Consider the following 27,213-nt stretch of genomic DNA (forward strand, 5'->3'; position numbering starts at 1 on the left):
CAGTTGAGGTGGTTCCTCCACCGATGCGACCCAGTGTGGGTTTCCAGCCGCACGTTGACGTTAAGCGACGCTTGGAGGTGGTTGTTGACGTTCAGGACGTTCAACAACCAGCAGAGGTGACTTGTTTTGACGCAGTGCGTCAACCTCAGCAACCCGGTAGGGTGTTGACTGCACAACCCAGACGGTCTAGACAGTCTCGGGTTGACGCTGTGCTTCCTCGCGCACCCATGGTTGTTGACAGTTCACAGACTGTGCAGCAGTTCCATGATATTGCGTCCGGCTCCGTCACGCATCCACCAGTGCGACCGGACTCAGCGAGCCAGACGTTGCCCACTCCGTTGCCGTTTCCTCATCAGTTTTCGGATGAGGAACCCTCTGATGAGGACGTTGCTGAACAACAAGACGATCAGCCCCCAGAATAGATCAAGCCCTGCTATCCATCCAGAAGATGCTGAAGAAGGAACGCTGCTCAGTCAGGCTGTGGATGAGTCTGGTAGGGACGCTGTCATCCGTGGAACAATTTGTGTCACTAGGAAGACTACACCTCCGTCCTCTTCAATACCATCTAGCTTTTCACTGGAAAAAGGACAAGACGCTAGAAGCGGTCTCGATCCCGGTTTCCGAAAAGATAAAGTCTTGTCTGACTTGGTGGAAGGACAATATCAACCTAAGAGAGGGTCTTCCCCTGGCTGTTCAGACTCCCAACCACGTTCTCTTCTCGGACGCATCGGACGTGGGCTGGGGCGCGACACTAGACGGTCGGGAATGCTCAGGACTGTGGAACTCGAGTCAGAGGAGCATGCATATCAACTGCAAGGAGCTGTTGGCAGTACATCTGGCCTTGAAAAGCTTCAAGTCTCTCCTTCGAGGCAAAGTGGTGGAAGTTAACTCGGACATCACCACGGCCTTGGCGTACATCTCCAAACAAGGAGGGACCCACTCACTGACGTTGTACGAGATCACAAGGGACCTGCTCATCTGGTCAAAAGGTCAAGACATCTCCCTAGTAACGAGGTTCATCCAAGGCGACTTGAACGTCATAGCAGATTGTCTCATTCGGAAAGGGCAAGTAATTCCAACCGAATGGACCCTCCACAAGGATGTGTGCAAGAGACTTTGGGCCACTTGGGGTAAAACCATCCATAGATCTCTTCGCAACCTCGCTGACCAAGAGGCTTCCAATCTATTGCTCTCCAGTCCCGGACCCTGCAGCAATACATATAGATGCTTTCCTCCTAGATTGGTCACATCTGGATCTCTACGCATTCCCACCGTTCAAGATTGTCAACAAGGTACTGCAGAAGTTCGCCTCTCACGAAGGGACAAGGTTGACGTTAGTTGCTTCCCTCTGGCCCGCGAGAGAATGGTTCACCGAGATACTTCGATGGTTAGTAGACGTTCCCAGTAGTCTTCCTCTAAGGGTAGACCTTCTACGTCAGCCACACGTAAAGAAGGTACTCCAAAGCCTCCACGCTCTTCGTCTGACTGCCTTCAGTCTATCGAAAGACTCTCGAGAGCTAGAGGCTTTTCGAAGGAAGCAGCCAGTGCGATTGCTAGAGCAAGGAGAGCTTCTTCCATTAGAGTCTACCAATCGAAGTGGGAAGTCTTCCGAGACTGGTGCAAGTCAGTTTCTGTATCCTCGACCAGTACCTCTGTAGCTCAAATAGCTGTTTTTCTCTTATACCTGAGAAAAGGACGATCCCTTTCAGCTCCCACTATCAAGGGCTACAGAAGCATGTTGGTATCGGTCTTCCGGCATAGAGGCTTAGATCTTTCCAAACATAAAGATCTGCAAGACCTCCTTAAGTCTTTTGAGACCACCAAGGAGCGTCGTTTAGCTACCCCTGGATGGAATTTAGACGTGGTACTAAGATTCTTCATATCAGACAGGTTGGAGCCGTTACAATCAGCCTCCCTGAAAGATCTCACTCTTAAGACACTTTTCCTGGTATGCTTAGCCTCGGCTAAAAGAGTCAGTGAGATTCATGCCTTCAGCAAGAACATAGGATTTTCGTCAGAAAAAGCCACTTGTTCGCTACAACTTGGTTTTCTAGCCAAAAATGAGCTGCCTTCTCGGCCTTGGCCTAAATCTTTCGATATCCCCAGCTTATCGGAGATCGTAGGCAATGAACTAGAAAGAGTCTTATGCCCTGTTAGAGCTCTTAAGTTCTATTTAAAGCGTACTAAACCTTTACAAGGCCAATCTGAAGCTTTATGGTGTTCAGTTAAGAAACCATCCTTGCCTTTGTCAAAGAATGCTTGGTCAGACTTTATCAGATTGTTAATACGAGAAGCTCATTCACATCTGAGTGAGGAAGACCGAACTTTGCTTAAGGTGAAGACGCACGAAGTTAGAGCTGTAACAACTTCCGTGGCCTTTAAGCAAAATATATCTCTGCAAAGTATAATGGACGCAACCTATTGGAGAAGCAAGTCAGTGTTCGCGTCATTTTACTTGAAAGATGTCCAGTCTCTTTACAAGAACTGCTACACACTGGGACCATTCGTAGCAGCGAGTGCAGTAGTGGGTGAGGGCTCAACCACTACAATTCCCTAATTCCATACCCTTTTAATCTTTCTCTTGAAATGTTTTTATTGTTGTTTTTTGGGTTGTCCGGAAGGCTAAGAAGCCTTTCGCATCCTGGTTGATTTGGCGGGTGGTCAAAGTCATTTCTTGAGAGCGCCTAGATTAGGGGTTTTGATGAGGTCCTGTTGTATGGGTTGCAACCCTTGATACTTCAGATCCTAGGGGTCGATCAGCATCCTAAGAGGATCGCGAGGCTCCGTAAGGAAGACGTACTTAAAAGGCAGAGAAATTGTTCAAGTCGACTTCCTTACCAGGTACCTATTTATTTTGTTTTTGTTATTTTGATAACTTCTAAAATGAAATAAAAACTCTTTGCTCATAAAAGTGTAAACATATATTGCTGGTCTCTACCCACCCCCCTGGGTGTGAATCAGCTATATAATCACCGGCTAAGTTAAATATTGAAAAATGTTATTTTGATAATAAAATAAATTTTTGAATATACTTACCCGGTGATTATAAATTAAAGGACCCTCCCTTCCTCCCCAATAGAGACGCAGTGGGACGAGGAGAAAATTGAGTCTTTGTTTACATTGAGTACTGGGTATCTGTACGACAGATGGCGCTGTTGGGCACACCCGCAACCTGTGTAGCGATCGCTGGCGAGTTTTTACCGTAGAGTTGTCTGTCGGGCAACAGAGTTGCAGCTATATAATCACCGGGTAAGTATATTCAAAAATTTATTTTATTATCAAAATAACATTTTAATGTATTAGCTACCACATGGAGCTTACTTAAAAGGGTTCATAGGTATTTTTTCATAAATTGATTCTTGTTATGCAGTACAGAGAAGCAACAGGAGAAATCTAACTGAGGCCCTTTGCATCAATAGCCGTAGGAGGTGATGATGATGCAGTACAGAAGGTCCTTCGGAGATACAAAAACAAATTCAATTGAAGTCATGAATCTTAGTTGTTCCGTAACTGAAATACAAACCACGCTATTTACATGGGGTAATTACTTCGGCGTAGCTGAATGACGAGCCGTTAAAGTTTTAACGAGGTTTTACTACCCCGCCGCTAGTTAGCGGGGTGCAGGGAGGGGTAGCTAGCTACCCCCCCCCCCCCCCCCCCTCACACACACTGGTGAATGCTTCACTTTACTTTTGGCTCGGGAAGAGAACAGACCTGTCTGCTCTCTCCCTCGCTTTGACTGCCATATTTAATCTGTTTTTGCTTTTTCTTTTTCAGTGTGTTTGAAGTTGGCCTCTACTAATATGCATACTTGCCCTGGGCTTCCCGGCCGCCCTTGGTGGACCTTTATGTCGGCGGTTGACACCAATCCCCACACCTTATGTCCTCACTGTAGGAGCCAGCGGTGTGATAGTGGTAACGTGTGTATAGAATGTAGGGAGTGGTCTACCTCCCAGTGGGAGAGGTTTGCCCGGCGCCGGAAGAAAAAGTCCAAAAGGAATCTTTCTACTTCAGAGGCTTCTTTGAAGAGAGAAAATTCCAGGACTTCTTCTTCCGTAGCCCTTTCCTCCTCTGAAGCTCTGCCTTGAGCGGTCTCTTCCGAGAGGCCGGCGAGTGGTAGCACAGACCGTATTGCTGTTGACCGATCCCGGGGTGCGGGAGAGGTAGTCGCCTCCCATAGCGAGGCGGCTGCCCCTCCTCCCCCGGAGGAGGATTTGAATATGTCTAATCGTGATTTGTTGCAGCTTTGGGCTTCCTTGGGGGTGCAGGTTTCGCCCTCCAAGGAATCCCTGTTTGACATGATCAAACTTGGTGCAGCTGTCAAACAATCGCCAACTACAGCAGGGATAGATCCTCTGTCTGTGGTTGACGTAGTTGTGACAGAGACATCTCGTGGTTCAAGTCAAACCCCCGTTCCTGTTGCTAAGGTAGCTGACGGCTTAGATTCCCCCTCCGAACACCTTTCGAGGGAGGATCTAAGTCCCACAGTCTCTCCTGCCGGTGATTCTCCCCCTCGGGGGAGTTCACTTACAGAGACTCCTCTTTGGAGGCCCCTTGATGGTCAGCCTGCTGTTCCCACGGCCTCTCGTGGGCGTATAAGGTGGAAGGCTCGTCCTCCCCTTCGCCGTAGAGGCCTTCCTTCCCCTCACAAGGGAGTTTGGAGGCGCCTCTTCGGCTTGAGGTTGCCGCAGTCCTCTGCGGAGGAGACGACTCGCCGTTCGCCGATCCTGCCAGCTACCACCTTAGACCTCTTCGGGGATCGTTCGCGATCCCCTTCGGATGATGGTCGTCCTTCGGGACACAGTGACCAGTCTCCCTCCAGACCTCCTGACTTGCCGTCACCCTCTGATGTTCCAGATGCGCGTGGCGGGCCACCTGATCCTGTCACTGTGCAGGCAGCGGGCCCTTCAGGGCTGAAGGGTCTTGAGCGCAAAACTGCGCCTCTTGTCCTCAAGCGCCAGGTTCTTCCTGCGCGCCCTCCTGCCGCTGCCGCTGTTCCTGTCTTGGCGCCACAGCGTTCACCTACGCGCGTGCGCGCCCTTGTTCCTGCTACGCGCCAGGGTTCCCCTGCGCGCCCATATCCTTCTGCGCCCCGGCGCCCTCCAGCCGTTCCTGTGACAGCGCGCCAGCGCCCATCTGCGCCCCAGCGTTCCCCGGTTCCTTCCTCGTCGCGCGCAGTCCAAGAGGTCCCTTCGCTAGCGCACAGGCGCTCACAGGTTCCTCTGGACTCGCAGCACCCATCTGGAGTTACGCGCGGTTCCAGTCCCAGCGCTCACGCGCTCGCCAACGCGCCAGCGTGCTTCCACATCACAGCGCGCCGCCCAAGAGGCTCCTAAGCTAGCGTATGGGCTCTCACAGGCACCCCAGGGCTCTCCTTCCAGACCGCGCGATCCTGCACGCGTTCCAGCCGCGCGCGACGCTCAGGTTGCGCGCCCCGTTCCTGTCATCAAGGCGCTTCATGCAACCCTCCAGCGTACACCTGTGCGCCCTCATCAAACCGCGCGTCCTGCTCGCCCACCGCAGCAGCGCACACCAGTGCGTCCACATCCTGATGCGCGCCCACTATCCCCTGCGCGCCCAGCGCGCCCACAGGCGAGTATGCCTGTCCTTTCGGACCAGCGCCAACCTACGCGCCATCCCTTCCTCGCGCTGTCCTGAACCGGCGCTCACGCGCCCTCGCCCGGTTCTCCCGGATACGGCACCCAGAAACCCTCTAGGGTCAGTGCAGCCTTGCCCTGGTCTCAGGGGATGAAGAGTGCCAGGGACAAGGTCAAAGGCCAGCTCTCTGAGCTTTCCTCCTCCAGCAGGTCCAGCGCCGGTAACAAGCTCCTCCCTCCTCCTCGAGTCCATCAGAGGAGGTACTTTGAGATCCTTGAGGAGTCTTGTGTTTGGGTCTTCCGATGCATCACTGTGGAAGAACTCACAAGGGGAGTCCCTCTTGAGAGACTCTCCAACCGGCACGTGTCCTTCTCGGCTACTGAGATCCTAAGCCAGGAGAAGGTCGCTAAGTGTGCCATGCAGGCAACTTCGTGGCTTGACATCTGGCTGGGGTCTCTGGGCATCCTGGTGCGGTCTGAGGACCTCTCCAAAGAAAGCACCAGGAAGGCACTGGAGACTTTCTTACTCTCAGGCACACGGACCATTGAGTTTCTGGCCCACCAAGTCTCGAGCTTGTGGGCCAATACGGTTCTCAAACGTCGGGACGCTGTGGCTGAGAGGTTCCACCAGAATGTTCCCAGTTCAGAGGTTAGCAGGCTCAGACACTCTTCCGTGTTCGGTAAGGGTTTGTTTGAGCCTGAGGACGTGGAGCTTACCGCTGAGAGGTGGAGGAAGTCCAACCAAGATTCCCTCATCCATAGGGCCCTGACATCGAGGCCCTACAAACCTCCAGCGGCTCAACAGCCCCGTCCAGCTAAGGACATGAAGAAGACCACTGCAGCGAAGCCGAAGGTGTCTCAGCCCTTTCCTTCCAAGAGCAGAAGGAGCAAGAAGTCCTCCAGGGAGGCAAGAACCCTAAAGGTAACAGCCGAGGCCGTAAACGCTAGGGTTGGCAGTCCCCCTGCATTTCCACCAGAGGAAAAAGTCTCGGGGCAGATGCCTGGACGATTTCCGTGATCGTTCTGGGTTATCGCGTCCCGTTCACAGCCTCTCTACCTCCCCTGACAGCGAATCCAGTGTCGTTGAGCTCTCTTGCCATGGGATCGGCAAGAGGGCAAGCCCTTTGGGCAGAAGTCCAGACCATGTTGAAAAAGGACGCTCTCCAGGAGGTTGTAGACGGGTTCCCAGGCTTCTACAGTCGACTTTCCTGAACGGGCTTGTCAAGCAGACTCCGTTCAGTATGGAGACGGCAGACACGGTCAGACTTGTAGTGAGACCTCAAGACTTCATGTGTACACTGGACCTGAAGGACGCGTACTTCCAGATCCTAGTCCATCCGTCTTCAAGGAAGTACCTAAGATTTTGCCTAGACAACAAGATCTACCAGTTCAAGGTGCTGTGTTTCGGTCTCTCCACAGCCCCTCAGGTGTTCACCAGAGTGTTCACCCTCATCTCTTCGTGGGCTCACAGGATCAGCATCCGTCTCCTCCGTTATCTGGACGACTGGCTGATCCTAACGGTCTCGGAGGCAACCCTTCTTTGCCCCCGAGACAAGCTCCTCGAAATTTGCCAGGATCAAGGGATCATAGTAAATCTCAAGAAGTCCTCTCTGCAGCCCTCTCAGAAACTGGTATATCTAGGCATGATCATAGACACCAATCTCCACAAAGCCTTCCCATCAGACGACAGGATAGCAAGGCTGAGGAAGGTTGCGAGACCCTTCCTCAATCGAGAAGAACTCCCAGCCCAATCGTGGCTACGTCTCCTCGGCCACCTCTCCTCCCTGGCCCGTCTTGTTCCCAACGGTCACCTCAGAATGAGATCCCTCCAGTGGCGACTCAAGTCCTGGTGGAATCAAGGTCATGATTCCCCTGACACTCTGATTCCTATGGGTACTGCGGAACGGACGGACCTCCAGTGGTGAGTGGCGGACGAGAACCTACGAAAGGGAGTTGACCTTCTCATCCTTCCCCCGGATTTGATGTTGTTCTCGGACGCATCAAAGAAAGGGTGGGGGGCCCACGTCCTGAACCACAGGACCTCAGGCCTGTGGTCAGAATCAGAAAAGTACCTTCACATAAACCTGCTATAAATGAAGCCCGTGTTCCTGGCACTTCAGAAGTTCCACCAAGTCCTGGCTAGCCACTCTGTGATGGTGATGAGCGACAACTCCACGGTGGTGGCTTAAATCAACAAGCAGGGAGGTACCTTTTCGGAACAGCTCTCCCATCTTGCAGTAGAGATCCTGAGATGGTCCGAAGTCCACTCGATCTCGCTAGCGGCTCGCTTCATTCCAGGCAAAAGGAATGTGCTCGCCGACATTCTGAGCAGAGCGGCGCAGATAGTGAGTACCGAGTGGTCTTTGGATCGTCAAGTAGCCAACAAAGCCCTGACTTTGTGGGGTTCCCCATCGGTGGACCTGTTTGCTACAGCTGTACTGCTCCCCGGTCCCGGACCCCAAGGCTCTCTGGCAGGATGCCCTCCAACAACGGTGGGACAACGTTGATGTGTACGCCTTTCCCCCGTTCTGTCTGATGAGGAGGGTGCTCAACAAGACCAGAATACCGGTCAATCTTTCAATAACCCTCATAGCTCCGCTATGGCATCACGCAGAATGGTCCCCGGACCTTCTGCAACTCCTCACGGAGGTTCCGAGAGAACTCCCTCCACGTCACGAGCTACTCAAACAACCACACGCCAACATCTACCACGAAGCCGTAGCTTTGGCTTCACGCCTGGAGACTATCCAGCATCTCCTCACAGAGAGAGGATTTTTGCAACAAGTTGCGAACAGGATGTCTGGTCGCCTGCGTAATTCCTCCGCAGGGGTCTACCAGGCGAAGTGGCGAGTCTTCTGTGGTTGGTGTCGTGGAAGGGGTATCTCTCCCCTCGATGCCACTATTCCAGCAATAGCGGAGTTCCTCGTGTATTTGCGGGAGGAAATGCGCCTTTTAGTCTCGGCAGTGAAAGGCTATCGCTCAGCCTTAAGTCTTGCCTTCAGGCTCAAAGGAATGGACATTTCTTCCTCGCTGGAACTTTCCTTTCTCATACGGAGTTATGAACTTACCTGCCCTCAGTCGGAAGTAAGACCACCTCCATGGAATGTGGTTCGAGTTCTCAGGTCTCTGAAGAGACCTCCCTATGAACCATTACGCCAGGCTTCTGATCGCCGCCTTACCTGGAAGACGATTTTCCTGCTAGCTTTGGCCTCGGCCAAGCGAGTCAGTGACCTTCATGGTCTCTCGTACGACGACGCCCATTCAAGGGGATGGCGGGAGGTAACGTTCAGCTTCATCCCTGAGTTTGTTGCCAAGACTCAGAACCCGGCAGTGCCGGACCCTAGGTTCGACTCTTTCCAGGTTTCGAGTCTCCGTTCTGTAACAGATGACCCAGACCATCTCCTACTGTGCCCAGTGAGGAGTCTGAGGTTGTATCTTAAGAGAACAGTTGCAGTTCGTCCCCAGGTGCGAGCCCTGTTCGTGAGCACCAGGAGGACGAAGAGGAGGGTCACCAGGAATACCATCTCGGCCTGGATTCGCAAGGTGATACATCTGGCCTTGAATCCTGACCCTCTTCCATCACGTCGCCCTAGAGCGCATGATGTCAGGGGCATAGCTACGTCCCTGGCCTTCAAGAAGAATTATTCATTGACGCAGGTCCTTCAAGCTGGGGTGTGGAAGCGTCAGACCACCTTCACGGCCCACTACATGCAAGACGTGACCCACAGGAGGCTCGATACGTTCTCTATCGGCCCTGTGGTGGCTGCACAACAGCTGGTCTAACCTCAGGCTCCTTAATGGACAAGTACCAGAAGGTTGAGGGCATTGTTACCCGATTTTAGTCTGCGTGAATGAAAAGATCTGTCTGGCCCTTATTCTTTTCTTCATCCTCTCCTCCCTTGGAGAAAGCAGCATCCTGGGTTCTCTGCACAGCTGACCTCGAACCTCTGCAGGTAAGCCATGCTCCCTTGTGTTCCTAGTATTAAAATGTAATACTGTCATGTCCCCATACCCTGACGAGGTGAGGTGGTATTGGGAGAGTCCTAGCCTAGATTTCCATCTGAAGAACTCCAGATCAACTTCCTAGGACGTGTCACTTCTCACCTTCACACACAGCTTATGTAGGCCGCAGCAGTTTCACAGCTGCCAGCGAGGAGCAGGGACCCCTTATTTCTTGAGTACGTAAACACTCGAATATGGAGTCCCCGGGCAAGCCAAAGCCAGTATGGCAGGGGACTTACCGCCCTTCCTAAGGGTTGAGTCACCTCATGTAAATAGCGTGGTTTGTATTCAGTTACTGAACAAATGACAAATTCGTAGATAATTTGTATTTTTCCTAACTATACAAACCTTAGCTATTCACACATATGTGCCCGCCGGCCCTGTCACCGGGATAAGTCCTACCTCTAAGCAAAGTGAAGCATTCACCGGTGTGTGTGAGGGGGCGAGGGTGTAGCTAGCTACCCCTCCCTACTGCCCGCTAACTAGCGGTGGGGTAGTAAACCCTCGTTAAAACTTTTATGGCTCGTCATTCAGCTACGCCGAAGTAATTACCCCATGTAAATAGCTAAGGTTTGTATAGTTAGGAAAAATACAAATTATCTACGAATTTGTCATATCTTGTATCAAAATTTTATACACTGTAATGAGACAAAGATATTCTGCAGTAAAACTGTATTATGTCATTTAATACTGTAAGTAAAATGACTTTTGCAATGACCTAATCTTTATTTCATAGGAAACAGGAATATTTTTTGACTTGTAGCAGGAAATCGTAGGCTTCGGAATCAGGTTAGGCTTACCCTAGGCTAAAATTTAACAAGATTCAAATTACAAACAATTAGTCTAACAAACAGCTTCTTGGAATAGATTGAGTTTGTAAGTTGAGGATATTCTCTAACTAACACAAGATACTCGTTTGAAAAACTTCATGATGATTAGAGTGTACTCAGTATTGCACGAAAACTAAAACAGGAGTAAGTTGGATAGTTAGAAAGGGAACGAATGGAAAGTTAAGGAGAAAGAAAGAGTAAGGTTTGAAGGATTGAAAGTGGACCTTTAGAATTGCTTAAAGGACATTTCTTGAGATAACTTAAGATTTCTTAATGCCTTGTCAACACTCGACCATTTCTCTGAAGAGGGACATTTCCCCTGAAGTGCTGTGCTTTACGTTCTGATCTATCTTTCCATTTCCTTTACTGTTTAGCCATGTCAAAGTCTTGGAGTTGGATTTGGTGATCTTGTTGAACTGTTAAGAAAGTAACAGCTTAGTTAGGCCCCAAAAGTACAGTAACTCACTAAGACACTTTGTGAGATAAAAGAAGTCTGTTCTTATTTGTCAAAGCCTTTTGGTTAAGTAGTTTGACCAGATTAATATAACTAGATAACTGAGTTAGAAAAAATACTTCTTTGTGGCCAACCTTTAAAGCCTTCTGCAGATCATATTTTGCAATGAAAATTCTGAACAATTGCATTGTGAAATGTGTGTAAATGGTTTTCATCTTTCAGGTTTTGTGAAATGAAGAAGTCCCTCCATGCGTCGTCTGCACAGTTCATCCTATGGCACCTGCTTTGTTAGGAAGAAAGACAGCCAGCCAAAATGCTTTAGGAACCCTTAGAAAATCCTGCAAGTACCAGGTGAGTTTTCCAATTCTAATCCACTCTGGTGATCTACAAGAGACTTTCAGCCAAGATATTTTGTGATACAAGAAATAGCAATTTTAAAGACTCAGACTTGTTTGGCTGCCGATATCTCGGCAGGACAATCGCTTCCAAAACTACAAACCACCATATTGGAAACAGAACAAATGCCCGGTACTGCAATAAGCTGCCAAAACAAACTATGGTACTTAACATTGGAAAGGGTGAAGTAGCAACGTCAGTCATGTTGAAATAACGAGAAACTCTTCGAAAAAACACTGTGGCCAAACAAATTCAACTTGCTCGCAAGTCCAAAAACAGAAGGATGACCTGGTGAGCGCGAGTGGTAGGTGTCGGTAGGGTAACCCAACTGTATTCTCTAGGGCCTGTCACGGCCCTCCCTCTTTGATGAAGGGATTATTTAAATGGAAGACAGCCTGTGAATAGTGTTTTACAAACGCCCTTGTTAGATATACGACACCAACAAGGTGCTCGCGCGAGGGTTGTAACCTCTGCATTCCATGCTTTTAATTTTCTCTGGTATATTTGGAAGATTTATATCAGAAAAAGTACAAAGAAGGACTTTTTCACCGGGCGTCACAGGTCTCTCCCCAGAAATAGATTTTTCCTTCGTCAAAATCCCTTTTCTGTTGAACAGGTTGATATAAGTCTTGTTTCATAGTTTATATATGACTGATCTATTTTAATGTTGTCACTGGTCTTAATATAATTTGTCACGCTTCTTGTTATATATCATTTATAGTATATTGAACACTTCTCCATTTCTATTCTTCACTTGTTTACTTTCCTGTTGGAGCCCTTAGCTTGTAGCATCCTGCTTTTCCAATTAGGGTTGTAGCCAGGGTAGTAATAATGAAAAAGTGATAAATACATCAACGATAGTAAATGTTGAAGCTTTTTATTAATAGTCTAGACCATTTTCCAATTAATCCTTAAGCCTATTTGGAAATCTGTCTTCCATTGATTATTGCAACTAACCCCAAAGAGTGTTTTATTCATGTATTTATTTTCTCTTACAGGAATTGAATCCTGTTTCTGGATTGTCACCACAAACAATCTTTAAATCAGATTTTTCCATGACTGATGGAAATTTGATGCCTTAACATCCTCTGTCTGTGGCACCAGGATTCCAGAACATTCCAGCCAGACCACTCCATCTCAGCCACATATAATTAGTTCTTAGTGTAGTTTGATTCATTTTATATCTGGACATTTTAAAATACTTACAAAAGTCTTAACTTTTACACAGCAATGGTGTCAGACCAGTCAGGATTACAGATGTTTTCCAAATGTTGAGATTTCTGTAGGGTTCAGTGCCCCCATTTACAGGTTTATTTTAAAGTTAATGATATTTTAATACAGTTTCATACATATTGACTTTTGAAGTAATGTCTGTGTGGGTAATTTTGCCAGAGGGTACAAAACTTCTGGACTCCAGTGAGGCTGTAACTAAAGCTGCCGTATCAGGTTCATATCAGCTTCCCCTGTAAGGCTTCAGTTCTTGCGGATGAAGCAATAGTTATCGTTTCCCAAAGAGAGGTCAGATTAAAAAAAACCTATAGTATTGAGTTTATAATGTGAGAGATTGTGATATCCATTAATTATACTTTAAATTTATTTGACCAAGTTTGGAGTGCTGTTATGCAACTTATAAAAATCCATTGGTAAATGCTTAGATGCCTTGTACCGATAGAAAATATTTTCCCATACAATTTGAGGCGTTTATAGATTGATTCAATTTCTATGGTTTTCTCCGTTGGATTTGATAGAATTCATTGAATAAAAAAGTTAATATTTCTTTTCCAACAATACTCCAGTTTTCAAATTGAGAGTTTTGACATTTTAGATCTGTAAAATTAATTCACCCTCTGATGTTTTCAGTGATTCTGGAAGTGACACAGAAGTCCTTCATCAAGTTTTGACTTTGAAAGTCTCCTTCAAAATGAAATAAGTTGAATCTTTTAATATTATCATTATTAATGTTGGGGTACGTGATCTAAGGCATTGGAAGGGAAGCATTGAGGAAATGGATTTTGAGAAATCATTAGAACTTTGAATTTATCAAATGTTTTTCAGTGATTGTTTGTTGATAAGTCTATTTAAAGAATTTTGCTAGAATATTCATCTTATTTCAATAGATTTCTAAAGAATTATATTTCAAATTAAGATTATTTTTAGTCACAAATTCTCCTGGCCAATCCTATGAGGACTTAGGAGCCTCTGTAACTTGAACGTCAAATAATTTATTCTTTTTGAGCATCAAATTTTGTTATTAGAATTATTTATGAGTTAAACTGACTACTGACTCAACCTCCTAAGCTCTCAACCAGCTCTCCTATTTCCTGACTGGTCTGTCACTGTTGGTATTAGTAAGATGTGAAGGTAGTAATCTGTGAAGACCTTCTGTAAAATGATGGTATGTTGTTACACATTTACTCTCGAGGCAATGTCCTCTGGTTAGGGACCTTCTCTTGACAGTCTCTCATAGGTTGTGTTCTCTCAGTCATGTGACTCAGTCTATACAATGTAAGGATATTTAGTCAGTACCGAGACTTGAAGCATTGCAGTGTATTGCCTCTGGAGTAAATGGATATGATTCTGTCAGTGGTGTTTTAGAGTTAAGTTTAGTTTAGGGATTTAGCATTTGATCTCAGAAAACTATTTTGTTTTGTATTTAAATGTACAGTATAGGCAAACCACAGTTTTAAGCACAGTAAATGTGTGTGTGTTTGTGTGTGTGAGAGAGAGAGAGAGTGTGTGTGTGCACATGTGTGAGAGAGAGAGAGAGAGAGAGAGAGAGAGTGTGTGTGTGTGTGCACATGTGTGTGTGAGAGAGAGAGAGAGAGAGAGAGAGAGAGAGAGAGAGAGAGAGAGAGAGAGAGAGAGAGAGAGAGAGAGATTGTGTGTGTGTGCGTGGAAAAAGACAGAAAATTCTTTTGGGTGAGAAAAAAATTTGATATTGTTGAAGATGATTGAAGCAGCCTCTCTTGCTCGTCTCGTGGAGGTTCCACTGCGAGAAGGTTCAACTCATAACAAACCCTGAAACCTGAACCTTTGAGAATTGTGCTCAAGCTTTTCCTTGGTTAACTTACAGGCTCTCAATGTGACCCATCGCCAAGGTCTGTTACGACAGTGTGCCTCATTTTCCTTTATTTAGTTTTACTGGCCTCTTAGTCTTATTCCTGTTGAAGATACAGTCATTTAATATTACTACAAAACTTCTGTATACCTTTATAGAAGTACAGATACAGGAATTCCTGATGACTGTACATTCAAGTCCTCCACTTGAATCTAACAATTGGTCTCTTTTTGAAATATTACTTAATGATTCAATTAATCTTCTTTCATAACTATCGCTTAATGACTTCCTGTCCATCTAACCACTTCAATTGGTTTTCCATTACTGTATTGTCTTTCTAATTTGGCTTGATCATGAACCAACTTTATCAAAAATGTCTTGTTTGAAACTGTGTTTGTTAAACTGTTAAATTCAGATGAGAAAAACTAGTTTCAGAGAAACTTCACTTTTATCTTCACTTGATGTGAACTGATTTAGGAATAGTGGAACATAAACAATTGAATGTTATCATCATAATTTGTTAGGTAACTTAGTTTTTTATATCTATTAGTATTTAAGTTTGAAGATTTGCCTTTCCTTAAGCTGTGAAGGATTCAAAGTGTGTGTTTTATCAAATCAGGGTTTAATTTGAATGATATTCGGTACAGGATATTTCTAGGGTTCCAGAGAATAGCTTTTCTGATATCAGTAAAAGGTTAATGATATGATATACAGTACAGAGAGTTCCTTAATGGAAAATAAGAAGAGGTAGAAAATGATGATGCTGTTTTAGATACAGACTTGATAAGTCAAACTACGATTGAATGAAAACAAAGGAGTCACTTGTAAATGGTTATCTTGGTTAGATTATGTTGTTCTAGACATTTTAGTTCCTTTTAAAGCGTAAAGTAGTTTACATTATTTCTTATTCTTAAGTCTTCAAAAGCTAGAATATTGGTCTCTTTGTGTTTTTGATAACTGCATCAGCTTTTTCGATGGTAACAGCCTCATACTCTGGACAGTCTTTTAAGCATTACTTATATTATCATCCCTTTTTCGAAAGGTTATTACTGAAAGAAAATTAGTCATATTTTCCCCGTAAGAGATGGATTTTTGTAAGGTTAGCATTGCTGTCTGTTTCCAGTATATTATTTGGCAGATTATTGGTCTAAATGATTCAAGAAAATAGTTATGTGTTGAGTCCATCAGTTTTAGTATAAAGTGAATTAAGAAATAGGTCATTTATTATGGCGTCTACAATAATTTTAGCATAAGTTGGGTTGCTCTGTCTGTTTCCAGTATCTTATTTGGGAAGTTATTGGTCTAATGATGCTAGAAAATAGGCAGAGGGATTCCCTTGACCCTATAGAGCAGAAATGTGGCTCTTGTGGTTATCCAGGCAAAGAATATTAACATGCAGGTTTTCTCATTTACAGTTTTATCAAGATCCTTTTTGTTTCCAGCAGATTTTTATGGTCAAAGAAATTACGCTTTATATAATATTAATTATTTTCCATAAATCTTTTTATTGCTGCCACAGTGAGGGACAGAATTATTTAAAGGCAAGCGTCAGTTACAATTAGTTTTGAGTATTAATACATATTACTGTATCATAATGTGGCCGCGGGGGCATATAAAAATTAGAATAGCGCCAACGTTATCCCTGCGTGTCGTAAGAGGCGACTAAAAGGGACGAAACGAGGGGGCTGGGAACCCCCTCTCCTGTATAAAATTCCTGCGAGACATCGACAAGGAGATGGAGCTGGGGGGAGAGTGACTGCTCCCCGCACTCTAGTTTTGGGGTGTTTGAATGTGCGTGGATGTAGTACGATAGAGAGTAAAAGATGTGAGATTGGAAGTATGTTTAGAAGTAGAAGGATGGATGTATTGGCCTTGTGTGAGACAAAGATGAAAGGAAAGGGTGAAGTGATGTTTGGTGAAATGTCTGGTAGTGTCTGGGATTGAAAGAGGAAGAGCGAGAGAGGGTGTGGCGTTATTGCTGAGTGAATGGATGACAGGTAAAGTAGTGGAATGGAAGGAGATATCATCTAGGTTAATGTGGGTAAGGGTTAGGTTGGGTAGGGAATGTTGGGCGTTTGTCAGTGCGTATGGGCCAGGTAGTGAGAAAAGTGAAGAAGAGCGTAATGAGTTCTGGAATGAATTAACTAGGTGTGTAGAAGGAATTATGTAGTTGTTATGGGTGACTTAAATGCTAGAGTGGGCGCTGGAGAGGTAGAAGGTGTCATTGGAAAGTATGGCGTACCAGGTGAAAATGAGAGTGGTGAGAGACTGGTAGACATGTGTGTTGAACAAGAGATGGTAATAAGTGCTAACTTCTTTAAAAAGAAAGATAAAAATAAGTATACATGGGTAAGAGTAGCAAATGGAAGAGTAGTAGAAAGGGCATTAATGGATTATGTGTTGATAACTAAAAGAATGTTTGGAAGATTGAAAGACATGCACGTGTTTAGGGGTATGGCTAACGGTATGTCTGATCATTTTTTGGTGGAAGGAAAATTAGTTGTAGCAAAAGAGTGGGGGAATAGAGTAGGTGGATGTTAAAGGGAGGTAGTGAGGATTGAAGAGCTAATAAAACCGGGGGTAAAAAGTAAATATCAGGAAAGGTTGAAAATGGCATATGACGAGGTGAGAGTAAGAGAAACTGGTAATTTAGAGGAGGAGTGGAAGTTAGTAAAAGAATATTTTGTTGGGATTGCAAGTGATGTATGTGGCAAGAAGGTTGTTGGAGGCAGCATGAGGAAGGGCAGTGAATGGTGGAATGAAGGAGTGAAGGTAAAAGTGGAAGAGAAAAAGAGGGCTTTTGAAGAATGGCTGCAGAGTACTGTAATAGTATAGAGAAGTATGAAAAATATAGAGAGAAAAAGGTGGAAGTAAAGTGCAAGGTACGTGAGGCAAAGAGGGCAGCTGACCTGAGGTGGGGTCAGGGATTGGGTCAGTCATATGAAGAGAATAAGAAGAAGTTTTGGAAAGAAGTGAAGAGAGTAAGGAAGGCTGGCGCAAGAATTGAAGAGACAGTGAAAGATGGAAATGGAAGGTTGTTAAAAGGAGAGGAGGCAAGGAAAAGGTGGGCGGAATATTTTGAAAGTTTGCTGAATGTTGAGGATAATAGGGAGGCAGATATAATTGCTGTTCCAGGTGTTGAGGTGCCAGTGATGGGAGATGAGAATGAGAGAGAGATTACAATAGATGAAGTGAGGAGAGCACTAGATGAAACGAGAGTAGGAAAAGCATCTGGTATGGATGGTTTGAAAGCTGAGATGTTGAAGGAAGGGGGTGTGACTGTACTTGAATGGTTGGTGAGATTGTTTAATATGTGTTTTGTGTTGTCAATGGTACCAGTAGATTGGGTTTGTGCATGTATTGTACCACTATATAAGGGTAAGGGAGATGTGCATGAGTGTTGTAATTCAAGAGGTATTAGTTTGTTGAGTGTAGTTGGAAAAGTGTATGGTAGAGTATTGATTAATAGGATTAAGGATAAAACAGAGAATGCAATCTTGGAAGTACAGGGTGGTTTTAGAAGAGGTAGGGGTTGTATGAATCAGATTTTTACAGTTAGGCAGATATGCGAGAAATATTTAGCAAAAGGTAAGGAGGTGTATGTTGCGTTTATGGATCTGGAGAAAGCATATGATAGAGTTGATAGGGAAGCAATGTGGAATGTGATGAGGTTATATGGAGTTGGTGGAAGGTTGTTGCAAGCAGTGAAAAGTTTCTACAAAGGTAGTAAAGCATGTGTTAAAATAGGAAATGAAGTGAGTGATTGGTTTCCGGTGAGAGTGGGGCTGAGACAGGGATGTGTGATGTCGCCGTGGTTGTTTAACTTGTATGTTGATGGAGTGGTGAGAGAGGTGAATGCTCGAGTGCTTGGACGAGGATTAAAACTGGTAGACGAGAATGACCATGACTGGGAGGTAAATCAGTTGTTGTTTGCAGATGATACTGTACTGGTTGCAGACACAGAAGAGAAGCTTGAACGACTAGTGACAGAATTTGGAAGGGTGTGTGAGAGAAGGAAGTTGAGAGTTAATGTGGGTAAGAGTAAGGTTATGAGATGTACGAGAAGGGAAGGTGGTGCAAGGTTGAATGTCATGTTGAATGGAGAGTTACTTGAGGAGGTGGATCAGTTTAAGTACTTGGGGTCTATTGTTGCAGCAAATGGTGGAGTGGAAGCAGATGTACGTCAGAGAGTGAATGAAGGTTGCAAAGTGTTGGGGGCAGTTAAGGGAGTAGTAAAAAATAGAGGGTTGGGCATGAATGTAAAGAGAGTTCTATATGAGAAAGTGATTGTACCAACTGTGATGTATGGATCGGAGTTGTGGGGAATGAAAGTGATGGAGAGACAGAAATTGAATGTGTTTGAGATGAAGTGTCTAAGGAGTATGGCTGGTGTATCTCGAGTAGATAGGGTTAGGAACGAAGTGGTGAGGGAGAGAACGGGTGTAAGAAATGAGTTAGCGGCTAAAGTGGATATGAATGTGTTGAGGTGGTTTGGCCATGTTGAGAGAATGGAAAATGGTTGTCTGCTAAAGAAGGTGATGAATGCAAGAGTTGATGGGAGAAGTACAAGAGGAAGGCCAAGGTTTGGGTGGATGGATGGTGTGAAGAAAGCTCTGGGTGATAGGAGGATAGATGTGAGAGAGGCAAGAGAGCGTGCTAGAAATAGGAATGAATGGCGAGCGATTGTGACGCAGTTCCAGTAGGCCCTGCTGCTTCCTCCGGTGCCTTAGATGACCGCGGAGGTAGCAGCAGTAGGGGAGTCAGCATTATGAAGCTTCATCTGTGGTGGAAATGTGGGAGGTTGGGCTGTGGCACCCTAGCAGTACCAGCTGAACTCGGTTGAGTCCCTGATTAGGCTGAAGGAACATAGAGAGTAGAGGTCCCCTTTTTGTTTTGTTTCATTGTTGGTGTCGGCTACCCCCCAAAATTGGGGGAAGTGCCTTGGTATATGGATGGATATATATTTGTAATCAGTTTGGATCAGGTAGTTCCTAAATTGCATTTTTCAATATTTAACTTAGCCGGTGATTATAATAGCTGCAACTCTGTTGCTCGACAGAAAACTCTAAGGTAAAACTCGCCAGCGATCGCTACACAGGTTGCGGGTGTGCCCAACAGCGCCATCTGTCGTCCAGATACCCAGTACTCAATGTAAACAAAGACTCAATTTTCTCTCTGTCGTGCTACCGACAAGACGTACTTACTCGCTGTTGCTAACTGGATTTGTTTTCACAACTAATTGGTGAAGTACACTATTCTAGTTTTGAGCTTTCGCTGTGCAGGCTTTCTCTTCACAAATCCTTGAACTCTTTTTGATTACGGATTCTTTGTTGATGACTTTTTGATAGTTTTTGAATTCCCCTTTGACCAATTCAAAATGGCTGACCCTTCACAAGTCCCAAAATTTAGGAAGTGCAATGCTAGGGACTGTTCAAGGCGTCTTCCGAAGGCCTCTATCGACCCTCACACTGTTTGTTCCAATTGTCGGGATAAAACCTGTCAATTGGAAGATCGATGTGAGGAGTGCGTTGGGCTTTCGGAATTCGATTTTATCGAATTCCAAAAGTATACACGTAGGCTAGAGAGAGATAGAGTTAGGAGAAGTTCCTCTCGTTCTATTGACATTTCCTCTCCTCATGCCCCACAACCTATTCCTTCCCCTGTAGTGGTTGCTCCTAATCCCCCTTCTGGCACTCAGGAACCTTCGATGGCTGATATGATGCGTTCCATCCAAGCTCTGGGTGAGAGAGTTGAGTCCCTGGCTAGTGACCGTAATCAGCTCATGGCGGATGTGAAGGAGCTGAAGTGTAAAAGTGCAGTGGGAAGTGGTAAAGTGAGTGATAGTGTTGTGGATAGTGTTGCGCTTGAGGGTTCGTCTGTTCGTGCCTGTCGTCCTCCTAGTCCGGGACCTCTTGCAAGCTCCCAAGTCCAGGGGAGAAGCAATGTCGTACGACAAATGGGTTCGAGAGGCTTTAATCAGCGAACAGACGTTCCCTCCGTGGTATCGGGCGTATCTACCCAAGATCACCCCTGTCTAACAAAGACGAGAGAGCCCATTTATACCTCGTCTTCGGAAGGTGTTTCTCGCAAGAAACCATGGACCAAGGTCTCACGACCGTTAAAGCGCAAGTCGGTCCCTTCCGCACAAGTCCAACGGCCCAGCTGTAGCCACTGGGTCAGTTCGGACTCGCTGCAGTCATCCGATGACTGCTCACCTCCTAAGAGAGGCAAAGCGGTACCGCTTCAGACAGTTACACCGTCTGTCGCCGCACCTGCTCCTGTAGACCCTAAGTGGTCTTTACTGCAAGACATGCAGTCTCAACTAACGTCACTTATGCAGGACTTTCGTGCGGAGAAGGTTGCTGCCGCACCAGCTAGTGCAGCTCCTTGCCTACAACCACCCACACGTTCGGTTGTGCGTCCTGGGGACGCTGAGGTAACCTTCTCACGCACTCCAGTTGAGAGAGTTCCGCCACCCATGCGTTCCAGTGTGATCTGCCAGCCGCATGTTGACGTTCAGCGACGCACGGAGGTATCCGTTGATGTTCGTGAGGTTCAACAACCGTCAGAGTTGTTTTGTTTTGACGCGGTGCGTCAACCTCCGCAACCCAGTGTGGTTGCCACTGCTCACCCACATCAGTCTAGACAGTCTGGAGTAGACGCTGTGCGTCCCCGCGCTGCTATGGTTGTTGCCAGCTCACAGACTGGGCAGCAGTTCCATGACGTTGCGTCCGGCTCAGTCACGCATGCACCCTTGCGACCGGACTCAGCTAACCAGCCGTTACCCACTCCGTTGCCGTTCCCTCATCAGTTTTCGGATGAGGGACTTTCTGATGATGATGGTGCTGCACACGTAGATGAACCGCATTCAGAACTGGACGAGCCTAAGTCTACGCAACCCTCTTTGGACTTTAGGAAAGTTTTGGCCCTGTTCAAAGATATGTTTCCGGACCAGTTTGTGTCTGTGGCTCCGCGTTCTCCTCCGTCAGAGTTTGTGTTAGGCATGCCGTCAACCACTCCTGCCTTTACTAGACTCGTCCTCGCACGCTCGTCCAAGAGAGCTTTGCGGGTGATAGGAGAATGGCTGCAGTCCAAAAAGAGTTTAGGGAAGACAGCTTTTACGTTTCCCCCTGCTAGACTCTCTTCTAGATTGAGCGTCTGGTATGCCACGGGAGAAGTTCTCGGCTTGGGAGTTCCTGCCTCTGCCCAGGGCGACTTCTCAAGTCTTGTAGACTCTCCCCGCCGCCTAGCCATGAGACGCTCAAAGATATGTTGGTCATCTTCGGACCTGGACCACCTTTTGAAAGGTATCTTTAGAGTCTTCGAGGTTTTTAACTTCTTAGACTGGTGTCTAGGAGCTCTAAGCAGAAAGATCTCTCCGACGGAGAAGGAGACTTCCCTGCTCATTATGTCCTGCATGGACAAGGCCGTACGTGATGGGTCTAATGAGCTTGCTGTATCTTTTGTGTCCGGAGTCCTTAAGAAGCGTGAAAACCTATGCTCATTCCTTTCAGCTGGAGTTACACCATGCCAGAGATCCGAACTTCTGTTTGCTCCTCTTTCCAAGTGCCTTTTTCCAGAGGACCTGATTAAGGAAATAGCCGCTTCTCTGATACAGAAGGATACTCACGATCTTGTTGCGTCTTTTGCTCGCAAAGCCACCCCTTTGCCTACCTTGTCAGCTAGACCAAGGATGGACACTCCAGCGTCCCGTTTTATTCCGCCCTTTCGTGGCAGAGCCTCCAGCAGAGGAGGTGCTCGTGCCGAAGGGAGACGTGGAAAGAAGAAAGGAACCAAGTCCTTTAAGGGCAGAGTCTGACTGCCAGCTTCTTCAGACAGCAGTGGGAGCCAGACTCAAGAACTTCTGGCAGACCTGGGAAAAGAGAGGCGCAGATGCACAATCTGTGAAGTTGCTCAGAGAGGGGTACAAGATCCCGTTTGTACGAAAACCCCCTCTAGCAACGTCTCCCATCGATCTCTCTCCCAGGTACAGAGAGGAAGACAAGAGACGAGCATTGAAACAGGAAGTGTCTCTCTTACTAGAGAAGGGAGCGGTAGTCAAAGTCCTGGACCATCAAACCCCGGGATTCTACAACCGTCTCTTCTTGGTGTCAAAGAAGACAGGAGGGTGGAGGCCGGTGCTAGACGTCAGTGCGCTGAATGTCTTTGTCACAAAGCAGACGTTCTCCATGGAGACCACAAAGTCGGTTCTAGCAGCGGTCAGAAGGGAAGACTGGATGGTCTCGTTAGACCTAAGGGACGCCTACTTCCACGTCCCCATCCACCCGGACTCCCAACCTTTTCTGAGATTCGTTTTCGAAAAGGTTGTCTACCAGTTTCAAGCCCTGTGCTTTGGCCTAAGCACAGCTCCTCTTGTGTTTACGAGGCTGATGAGGAATGTAGCCAAATTCCTTCATTTAGCGGACATCCGAGCCTCCCCCTATTTGGACGACTGGCTTCTCAGAGCTTCTTCCAGTCGTCGCTGTCTGAAGGATCTAAAGTGGACTCTATATCTGACCAAGGAATTGGGTCTCCTTGTCAATATGGAAAAGTCACAAGTGGTCCCATCCCAAACTATTGTGTATTTAGGGATGGAGATTCACAGTCTAGCTTTTCGGGCTTTTCCGTCGGCCCCCAGAACAAGCCAAGCCCAGTTATGCATCCAGAACATGCTGAAGAAGGAACGATGTTCAGTCAGGAAGTGGATGAGTCTGATAGGGACGCTATCATCCCTGGAACAGTTCGTGTCATTAGGAAGACTACACCTCCGTCCTCTTCAATATCACCTAGCATTTCACTGGAAAAAGGACAAGACGCTAGAAGCGGTCTCGATCCCCATTTCCGAGAAGATGAGGTCTTGCCTGACATGGTGGAAGGACAGTATCAGCCTCAGAGAGGGTCTGCCCCTGGCTGTTCAGACTCCCAACCACGTTCTCTTCTCGGACGCATCGGACGTAGGCCGGGGTGCGACATTAGCCGGTCGGGAATGCTCGGGAATTTGGAACTCGAGTCAAAGGACAAAGCATATCAACTGCAAGGAGCTACTGGCAGTACATCTGGCCTTGAAAAGCTTCAGGTCTCTCCTTCAAGGCAAAGTGGTGGAGGTGAACTCGGACAACACCACTGCTTTGGCGTACATCTCCAAGCAAGGAGGGACCCACTCAATGACGTTGTACGAGATCGCAAGGGACCTCCTCACCTGGTCAAAAGGTCTAAACATATCACTAGTAACGAGGTTCATCCAAGGCAACTTGAATGTCATGGCAGATTGTCTCAGTCGGAAGGGACAAATACTTCCAACAGAATGGACCCTCCACAAGGATGTATGCAAGAGACTTTGGGCCACTTGGGGCCAGCCAACCATAGATCTCTTCGCAACCTCGATGACCAAGAGGCTCCCAATTTATTGCTCACCAATCCCGGACCCAGCAGCAGTTCATATAGATGCCTTTCTCCTAGATTGGTCTCATCTAGATCTATATGCATTCCCTCCGTTCAAGATTGTCAACAAGGTACTGCAGAAGTTCGCCTCTCACGAAGGGACAAGGTTGACGCTAGTTGCTCCCCTCTGGCCCGCGAGAGAATGGTTCACCAAGGTACTTCGATGGTTAGTAGACGTTCCCAGAACTCTTCCTCTAAGGGTGGACCTTCTACGTCAGCCACACGTAAAGAAGGTACACCAAGGCCTCCACGCTCTTCGTCTGACTGCCTTCAGACTATCGAAAGACTCTCGAGAGCTAGAGGCTTTTCGAAGGAGGCAGCCAGAGCGATTGCTAGAGCAAGGAGAACATCCACCCTTAGAGTCTACCAATCGAAGTGGGAAGTCTTTCGAAACTGGTGCAAGTCAGTATCTATATCCTCGCCCAGTACCTCTGTAACTCAAATAGCTGACTTCCTCTTATACCTGAGGAAAGAACGATCTCTTTCAGCTCCCACTATCAAGGGTTACAGAAGCATGTTGGCATCAGTCTTCCGTCACAGAGGCTTAGATCTTTCCAACAATAAAGATCTACAGGACCTCCTTAAGTCTTTTGAGACCACGAAGGAGCGTCGTTTGGTTACACCTGGTTGGAATTTAGACGTGGTACTAAGATTCCTCATGTCAGACAGGTTCGAGCCACTACAATCAGCCTCCCTGAAAGATCTCACCTTAAAGACTCTTTTCCTGGTATGCTTAGCCACAGCTAAAAGAGTCAGTGAGATTCATGCCTTCAGCAAGAACATCGGATTTTCATCTGAAACGGCTACATGTTCTCTACAACTTGGTTTTCTAGCCAAAAACGAGCTGCCTTCTCGACCTTGGCCGAAATCGTTCGATATTCCAAGCTTATCGAATATGGTTGGAAATGAACTAGAAAGAGTCTTATGCCCTGTGAGAGCTCTTAAGTTCTATTTAAAACGAACTAAACCTTTACGAGGCATGTCTGAAGCTTTATGGTGTTCAGTTAAGAAACCATCTTTGCCTATGTCAAAGAATGCTTTATCCTATTTTATCAGACTGTTAATACGAGAAGCTCATTCCCATCTGAGTGAGGAAGACCAAGCTTTGCTGAAGGTAAGGACACACGAAGTTAGAGCTGTCGCAACTTCCGTGGCCTTTAAACAAAATAGATCTCTGCGAAGTATAATGGACGCAACCTATTGGAGAAGCAAGTCAGTGTTCGCGTCTTTTTATCTTAAGGATGTCCAGTCTCATTACGAGGACTGCTACACTCTGGGACCATTCGTAGCAGCGAGTGCAGTAGTGGGTGAGGGCTCAACCACTACAATTCCCTAATTCCATAACCTTTTTAATCTTTCTCTTGAAATGTTTTTATTGTTGTTTTTGGGTTGTCCAGAAGGCTAAGAAGCCTTTTGCATCCTGGTTGATTTGGCGGGTGGTCAAAGTCATTTCTTGAGAAGCGCCTAGATTAGGGGTTTTGATGAGGTCCTGTTGTATGGGTTGCAACCCTTGATACTTCAGATCCTAGGGGTCGATCAGCATCCTAAGAGGATCGCGAGGCTCCGTAAGGAAGACGTACTTAAAAAGGCAGAGTAATTGTTCAAGTCGACTTCCTTACCAGGTACCTATTTATTTTGTTTTTGTTATTTTGATAACTTCTAAAATGAAATAAAAACTCTTAGCTCATAATAATGTAAACATATATTGCTGGTCTCTACCCACCCCCCTGGGTGTGAATCAGCTATTATAATCACCGGCTAAGTTAAATATTGAAAAATGTTATTTTGATAATAAAATAAATTTTTGAATATACTTACCCGGTGATTATAAATTAAAGGACCCTCCCTTCTCCCCAATAGAGACGCAGTGGAACGAGGAGAAAATTGAGTCTTTGTTTACATTCAGTACTGGGTATCTGGACGACAGATGGCGCTGTTGGGCACACCCGCAACCTGTGTAGCGATCGCTGGCGAGTTTTACCTTAGAGTTTTCTGTCGAGCAACAGAGTTGCAGCTATTATAATCACCGGGTAAGTATATTCAAAAATTTATTTTATTATCAAAATAACATTTTTACAGTGCTTCTAACTTCTTACAAGTTCCTGTTGGGCAACTGAGAGACTCCTGAATGGTAATAGACTACCCAAGATTTCCAATGCTTACCTTCTTGACATCATCTCCAACTGAACTTGTCCCTTACTTTCAGCTCCTCTCTTGTTTCAGTCAATTACTTCATACAGGGTGACCCCCCAAAAATATGCCATAAATGGAATAGGTAATAAAATTCACAATGCTTTCTGCAATCCAGTCATATTTAGTGCAAATCAACTTGAGTCTATGCCTGACTTGTCCTCCAAGATTCAGTCATGAATATCCAACAGTCTTTGTCTTATCTTCATTCCATGATATGTTCCAAATGTGCACCTCTGCGTTGCAAGCACACCTGGATACGACATGCAAAATTGTCAGTAACTCTGACACACACCTCCTTTGGTATTGCCCTGAATTTGCTTGTGATGGCCCTTTTCTGTTCAGGAATAGTCTGGGGATGGTTCTGATAGACATTGTCTTTGAGATAACCCCACAGATAAAATTCTTGGGGTTTAAGGTCCGCTGAGTGTGAAGCTCATTCAGGATCACACCTTCTACTGATGAGACTATCACCAAAGTGTCCCTGCAGCCATTCCAACGAGTCATTTGAAGTGTGGGGAGTTGCCTCATCCTGTTGAAACTGCTGTTCATCCCTCACAACATCTTTTCATCTGCCCAAAACTTCTTAACAACTAGTGCGTAGTGCTCAGTATTAATCGGGACTGACCATTCATTCTGGTCTTCAAACCAGTACGGACCAAAGATCCCATGTTTTGATATTGCAATTGATGCGGTGCACTTGATGGAGTGCAGTGGCCTTTGCAGACAATCTTCTGTTGGGGTTGTCCCCCAGAAGATGTTACTCTTTGAGTTCACATATCCAGACAACAGAAAATGAGCTTCACCACAGAACCAAACATCCTTCAACAAGTCTGGGTTCTCATTAATCTTGTCGCAGAACCATTGACACATCACCACAAGCTTTTCCATGTCCTCTTGAGTAAGTTTATGTTTAATCTTAGTTTTGTAGGGGTACAAGTGGAGATCCTGCACTAAGATCCTTCTAATGGACTCCCGAAAAAGTCAAGTTCTTGGCTGCGACGTCTTAACGACTTGCGTGGACTGTTATCAAACGAGTCCCTGACAGCATCAATATTGACTGGTGATCGAGAACTCCTGGGCCGACTAGAATGAGCGGCTCTGTTGCCCTTAACGTTCAAGTTTAAGATTGTTCTATGAGCCCTGATTTTCTGGAGCTACCTGTACATTGTTTTATTTCTGGATATTGACAACAGTGAAAATTTCTCTTGGAGGGAGCTTACTCAGTCACCATTGGTTTTGTCT

General features: G+C 46.1%; 1 protein-coding gene and 1 long non-coding RNA gene across 7 annotated transcripts in view; both read left to right on the forward strand.

The window, feature by feature from the left end:
- Nucleotides 1-12,513, forward strand: part of LOC137643798 (uncharacterized) — a 96,128-nt gene extending 83,615 nt beyond the window's left edge. For 3 of the 5 annotated variants that reach the window (XR_011045068.1, XR_011045069.1, XR_011045067.1), the window contains 3 exons: nt 11,106-11,234; nt 11,324-11,583; nt 12,278-12,513. This is a non-coding gene — a long non-coding RNA (uncharacterized lncRNA). The remainder of the gene's footprint in view (nt 1-11,105; nt 11,235-11,323; nt 11,584-12,277) is intronic. The other 2 variants (XR_011045070.1, XR_011045071.1) reach the window with 2 other exon arrangements.
- LOC137643796 (uncharacterized) overlaps nt 1-27,213 on the forward strand; it is a 703,394-nt gene that overhangs the window by 414,417 nt on the left and 261,764 nt on the right. The window lies entirely within an intron of this gene.

Source organism: Palaemon carinicauda, chromosome 7 (assembly GCF_036898095.1).
Source record: "Palaemon carinicauda isolate YSFRI2023 chromosome 7, ASM3689809v2, whole genome shotgun sequence".
Classification (NCBI taxonomy): Eukaryota; Metazoa; Arthropoda; class Malacostraca; order Decapoda; family Palaemonidae; genus Palaemon; species Palaemon carinicauda.